Here is a 6,865-nt window from a genome sequence, read left to right as displayed (position 1 = left end):
TCACTTTCCTCTCTATCCCTAAAGGGTCACACATTTGCCGGGGGACTTTAAAAAAATATTACAAGGTAAATGATTATGATTAAGTACTATTGAAGCCTCGAAAATTGTTGCTTCAACATGGGGGAAAACCGCCCAGTCCGAACCTTGGTTGGTATCTCCTTTTCTGTTTGGTGTAGTGGCTCTGACTGGGGATAATGGGACCAGCTTCCCATTTTAATTTATAATAGTGATGATGGGGTGATATGTGATATTTTGGAGTAATATTTAATCTAAAAGTAATCTAATCTAAACTGATAATCACGTGCATTTATCCTAATTTAAACACTATCTAATTATAACTATGCCTGGAAATAAATTGAAGTATGTGATTTATAATAATGTCCAAAAGCAATTGGTAATAAATATCATTCAATTGCAATGGGAAATGAAATCGTTTAACAATAATCGTTTCGTATAAAAAGTTAGCCGAAACAGTTGTGAAAGATATATCACATAGGAAATTATTCTTGTATTTGGCATAAAATATAGGCCATCATCATATAGAAGTGCAATAATGCTAACCAAGATACAAACTTTCATACATAAACAACTTGAAGAGAAATTATTGCTTAATACATAAGTAAAAGAGAATTATGAGATAAAAGTACCATTTATAATACGTCCTACTCATGTGCTTCAACAATATTGATCTACTTTCAATCCATCCAACACCATCTAAGAGTACAAAAGTGCAATTTTAGTAAAAGATGTCAGATAAGGTAAAAATAAATCTTGTTCCATTAATTGCACCAGAACTTCCTCAAAGGCACAGAAGTGCATGTTTTGAAGATTGTTTCTGATAAAATTTCTGGACCCCTCTCTAAATGCATGAGATGGGCTTAAATACTAAACTATAAAACTAAAAATAAATTATTACAAAAATAGTTGAGGAGGTTTAAACGAACTTCCTCAAATTATGAAAAATAAATCAAAAATAGAAATGAGCATGGTGACTAACTGTTCTACATTTGATCTTTTAGATCGCAAATGTCCGTCATGGGCTTTAGCTGTGTCAGTTGGCTGATTTCAGCTTTCAACTGCCTCGTGAACATGGCGTTGGTCAGTGCTAGCACCATTTTCAATGTAGAAGTGGTTAGGCATTGCAGGGTCATCCACTGGCTATGAGGTTTCACTAAATGTCGCCAATATGCTTCCCAGTTTAACCTGGTCGTTTGCCTAATTGCTTCTACTTTTTCTTCTGTTTCCTGCTTCCATTGTAGTTCACGTTGTTTTACATTAGGAAGAATACCCAGAATGGACTCTGCCACAAGGTTGGTGCTATGTAAATTTTCATTAATATTTTAGATAACACTGTTTATTGCTGCTACCGCGTCTATTGTTGCCTTTTCTACCTCTCTAAGCCAAGAATCCTAGTTTGGAAATAAGATTTCTTTGTGTGACTCTTCCAGTTTAGGTAGGTCGGCCTTTCTCCCATCTTCTGAATACTGTCAAGTGATGAAGTCGGAGACTTTTCCCAATATTTCATCATATTCAAGTCTCATTTCAATGACTTGACTTGACAATTTGTCGCTTGTTTCACAATAAGAATTCCATTACGAAATATTTTGGCATAATAGTTCGTTTTCGTGCATCAACTGGGAGTTAAGGCCAAATGCTTCAGTAATAAACTAATCAACTTTTGGATCATCCTTATGTATATCAGTTATTCCTTGTATATGTGCTTCCTTCTCTGCTAAGTTAGCTTGATGTTTTATTTGCATCTGCTCGAACTCTTGTTGAAGCTTAGCTAATTATGTCTATGCTTGCTGATCAGATTTTGCTTGCTACAATTGTTGTTCAAGCGACAAAAATTTATCTTCTTTTTCCTTAAGCAACATTTTCACCTCTGTTTCTTTGTCGATGGGTGAGTATTTCTATACAACATCCATCGGTTCATTATCAGGGGTAGTAACAGCAGTAGAATCCAACTTCCTTTTCTTCCTTTGTCTTTTAACAACTGCTTTGTGTTGTGGGCTATAAAACACATCTAGAGGGGGAATATCCTCAATTCTCAAAACAATTTCAAAGGTGGGAGTAACAGGGATGTGCTCTACCTCTTGAGTATTTACAGTCTCCTTTGTTGTAATTTCTTGAGTTGTTTTATGTTGTGGAGTTTGCAACTTTGGCGTTTGTTCCTCTGTGTTGAGCCTTTTATTAAAGTTGTCCCATTCTTCCTCTAAATCAATCACTAGGGGTTTTATTGGCTAGGCGGAGGCAGAATGGATTTCAGCCTGTTTGCTAGCTGAAGTTTGCTTAGTTGTCTTTTCTATAGATTGGGTTGTATCTTTTTCTGACTCCGTGCTTCTGCTTTTCCCATTTTGTGATGACTTCTCTGAATCCCTGGTAGATTTCTCTTGGGATTCTGCTCTAGAATTAGTTTTATAATTTTCTTTGGAATCTCCTTCTAGACTTACACTGGGAGTAGGATCCCTTATTGGTTCAATCAATAATTGGTCCAATGGGACTTTTGTTAGCCTCCTTTCTCTGTACTTGTAAAAGGTTTCAAGATCTTTGCAGTCAAAAAGTAATTATGCCATATGCTTCACCTCTGTGAAGGTGTTCTTCTGTAAAAAGATGTCATCAAATGCATCTTCTTCATTACTGAATACTTTTATTTTTACCATGGTGGTAAAGTCTTTGACAGTGCAAAATGGGTCATATTTCCTTCCTGGGAATTTAGCTAACTGCAGAGATAACACAATCTTTGCTTCTTTGAATGCATGCCTTAGGTCATGTAATGCAAATGCTCCACACTGTAAAGGGAATGTAGGCCAAATGGCCTTTCTTGCTTCCTTTAATGTTTTGCTCATCCCCCCCTCACTAGCTGTTTGATAAGCTATCTCTCTAGCCATCAGTTTGTCCGGAACATAGTATGGGAGGACATGGGGGGAGGTAATGCTGCCAAATACCTTGATATACGTAAATGTTTCCTCCCCAAACCATCTAGCCACTGGGAGGATATCTACCTTAGCTTCTTTGGAAAACCTTGGGGCATCTCGGTTATAAAGCCATTTCTGGATAGGGAGCATGACTCCAGGACAAATCTTGTAAAAATGTGGTTGAAATTGAGATTCCCACGTGTCTTTATGGTATATGTGAATGGGAAGTGGAATTTTGACAGTCCACTTCCATCCCATGTGTTATCTCAAAATCAGGCCCTGGAAGGCTGCAGACCAGGAAGACTTCAAGTAACTGTTTCAAACCAATCTTTTGACTAAGGCTTAGCCTCCTTAGCCTAAGAGGGCTCTCTCAAAGGGTTATTGATTTTGACTATTAATAAGATGGCTAACTCTTGTGGAATAACATTAACAAATATGAAGGCTGGACAAACATTAAACTAGTTTCCATTGGGCCTATGGAGTCAATCATACTTCAGTAAATAATGAGACTGCCTTTACATAGAAGTCAGGGCATTTAGCATTTAGATGTTCAGAACACAACTCATATAAAACCACAGTTCATACATGCATACAGGAAGTCAGAGCATGATCAATGAATTCTGAGTGATTACACATATATGCAACTGTAAAAGACATTAAGGAAAGAATAAATCACACATTCTAAACATGGAAATCCCTCATGAATCCTGAGAAGAAAAACAGCCAACTTATATTACTGAATTCTGTCTTTACATAAGCCAAAACAGTACTCTGTTTTATAAAATATCCAACCCTGATTACATTGCTGTTACAGCTATATATAGAACTCTTATTCTAACTGATCGATATTCCTCCTCCAGCATGAGGGGAATTCGATTCTGCCTATGATGACACCTACTAACATTTGAAACTAACTAATAAATACAACTGACTGTTGACTGGAGTTTTAAGAGATCTAAATCAAGTAGGACTCTAACACCGTGTTATGCATGATGGCTTTAATTACAATGGTTCTCGTTCTTTGACATCTGCTCTCCTTCTGGCGGTGGCTGTGATGGATGTTCAACGCTTCATGTTTGATCTTTAATGACACATCCTTTCCAATACCCTGAAATATAGGAAACTGCCTCTGTTTGTCGGTCCTTGGTTTGCCTCAAAATATTCGAATCCAAAAAAGCATGCCTTTATCCTTTAATTACCCAAAATAGATCAGACTGCCACGTCCTTGATGTGCTCTCCATCGCTTCATGTACCTGTGTGATGACAAAAACCTTTCAAAAAGATTTGCTGATTTGTCGACCATAATTGATCAACTGAATTGTAACATGCAGCTACAGCAGTTTCGTAGCGCGCTACGAAACTGCTGTGTAATTTCAAAAGCACAGTCTTCCTTTCATAGCTAAATGATCGCCACTGTTCATGGCTTAAGACTGCTCTTCTCTAATTACAAAATTTGGATGTTTGACCTCACTACAGCTGGCATTTCCATAATGCAGAAACAGCAACCATCTTATTCAAGCTTACTCTGTCCAAATCAGTAATAATCTCTTCACACTTGATAATGTGATGCATAAAGTTATCAGTGTATAGCTTTGAAGACTTTGATTCAACAATATGAACGATATCCTCATCAATATAAAAATCAACATCTGCATTTGATATAATTCCTCCATCATGATCAATTGCATGAGTCTTATGCTTGTATGTCATAACTTCTGATAAGAACAGCTTCAACTGATGCCTATATGCATTCTGGTTATTTTTTACAAGAGCTTCATCATAGTTTGGTACTGAAGGAGTAATAAATTTAGGACAGGCATATGAAAAAAAATTCATCATACACAGCCTCATCACTTCTCTGCATTCTTGCCATCTTCTCCCCATACTTCCCTTTCAGCTGATTGTTCACATTTTCCTCAACAAGCTTCATTTGTGGACAGATAGAGAGGCATATAGCCAATAGAGCATACATCTGTTCATTTTTCTTCAGAATTTGGTCAAACTGTGGAGACTTTTGATGGAACTGTTTGGTCTTTATTATATACAACAGAACTTGATTGAAGGCCCGTATTGCCTCAACATACCTTCTCAACATAAGGTTGGCGAATCTATAATAATAAATAGTTGTGATATGGCTTCCAATCACTGAATTGTAGACACCTGTCTGGTTAACATCTATAGCTGCCAAGCACTTGAGTCCACTGTAATAATCTCCAAGAAGGCAATGTACACGAAGTAGACCAATAATACTAAAGTATCCCAGAACCTTCAGAACATTGCTTCCTCCATTGTAGTCATATCCATCAGTTGCAGTAAATGTTAAATTACCTTCTTTCTCTTCCTCTAGGATCTGGATGATCTCAGACTTCTCAACAAGAGCCTGTAAATAGTTGAGCACACTATAGACATTCCACACCTCATTCAGATTTTTGTGACAGTGGCAACAATTTTCTCCAATTCAGAAGGAAACAATACAGACCACAGTTCTCTAGTTTTGAAGCAATAATCCTTAAACACCATATCTGACATGTCCTGATTGTTGATACCATAACCTTGGATTGATCTTTTTTCTATATCAACAAAATATAAGTAAATATTTGACATCTGTTTAAGAAACATAGTCAGTGCTTCATTGGTTCTAGGAAACAAGTGTGCCCTTGCATTGTTATCAACAAAAAGATGTAGCCGTTGCTCAGTTGAATCTGTCATTGGCAGAGGATTCACTTGAGATATGGGATAGGAAAGCCTATAAGATTCAAGTTCTTTGCCACTGTGAGAATCTACAAATGAAAGAATCCCTGTCTCATCATGTCCTAGACCACATTTCCCTATTTTCAGAACAGCTGGACTCTGGTCTATGTACTGGGCCTTAACCAAGAGAAACAGAGGCCAGAGATGCCCATACTCTTGCATTCTTAGCACCTTCTTGAAAGTTTCTTGTCTTTGAAAACTTTAAACGACACCAAATTCTATTCAAGTTGAGCATGTGCAGTGCATGCTTCAAAATAAGTGGTGTATTTTCACTCAGGAGTGCCAAATTTACATGCCAAATACGCCTTAACCGACACCGTTTGACCTGTAATAAGACCTGTAATCTCCTTATAGAAATGTACAAGTGAATCAAGGTCTTTTAATCCACGATAGCGCACCCTTGATGTCTGGTTCTGTAGAAAGAGAGATGGAAAACTATGAACTCCATTCCTCGAAAGAACACTGGGCATTAGAACAGACTCCTCTACAGCTACATGGTAAATCTTTGGAAACATTGAAGATAGGTCATCATATAAAGATCGACATAACTTTGAAAATGGACACCATGAAGCATGAAACAGCACCGCCATGTGGGCATCATGATAACGTAGCATATCCAAGGCTCTTTCAAATGATACATCATCAAGCTCACTAACTCTGGAAGGGTGAAAGACGGGAGTTTCAGATGACTCAAAGTCAGCAGCCATGCATTTTTCCGGCCATACAAAGGCCACTTCAGGCAAAGAAGGGCTCGGGCAATAGGTCAGTCTGCTTATGAAATGAAGCATTCTTTTCAAGCACAGCGTGGTGACCTTTCCCTTCGATATTTTGGTCTGAACTCACTGGCAAACAGTTTCTTGAATGTGCACATCCCAATTGAAATCCAACATCCTTAGCAGAAAGCCCTCTTTTTTTTTAGTTCTCTTTGTATTTACAGAGTTCATCAACGGAATTCTTTCACTGAGTGAATGATAGTGGATGAGACGACCCTTTGCTGTGGAAGATTCCAATATTGTGTTCTCCAGATCTATACCACCAATAGCCCGATCACATAGTCGAGCCAATAAAAGTCCAACCTCTACCATGCAAAATCCCAGTTGCCTGAAACTATTCCCAAGCTTTTCAAAGTCACCACCGTGAGGTCTTTGTGAAAAAACTACCTCAGCATATTCTCGATCAATTACCTTGGGTTCTGA

General features: G+C 37.8%; 2 pseudogenes; both read right to left on the bottom strand.

Annotated features, from left to right (window-relative positions):
• Nucleotides 1-4,388: 4,388 nt before the first annotated feature.
• LOC149235705 (uncharacterized) lies at nucleotides 4,389-5,627 on the bottom strand (annotated as a pseudogene).
• Nucleotides 5,628-5,724: 97 nt separating this feature from the next.
• On the bottom strand, nucleotides 5,725-6,382 carry LOC149235704 (5'-adenylylsulfate reductase-like 5 pseudogene; annotated as a pseudogene).
• Nucleotides 6,383-6,865: the final 483 nt, after the last annotated feature.

The sequence above is a fragment of the Pinus tabuliformis genome, chromosome 8 (genome assembly GCF_031772625.1).
Source record: "Pinus tabuliformis cultivar Carrire ecotype Pingquan chromosome 8, CPIR1, whole genome shotgun sequence".
Classification (NCBI taxonomy): domain Eukaryota; kingdom Viridiplantae; phylum Streptophyta; class Pinopsida; order Pinales; family Pinaceae; genus Pinus; species Pinus tabuliformis.
Note: the sequence above shows the minus strand (reverse complement) of the source record. Positions and strands in the feature narration are given on the sequence as shown.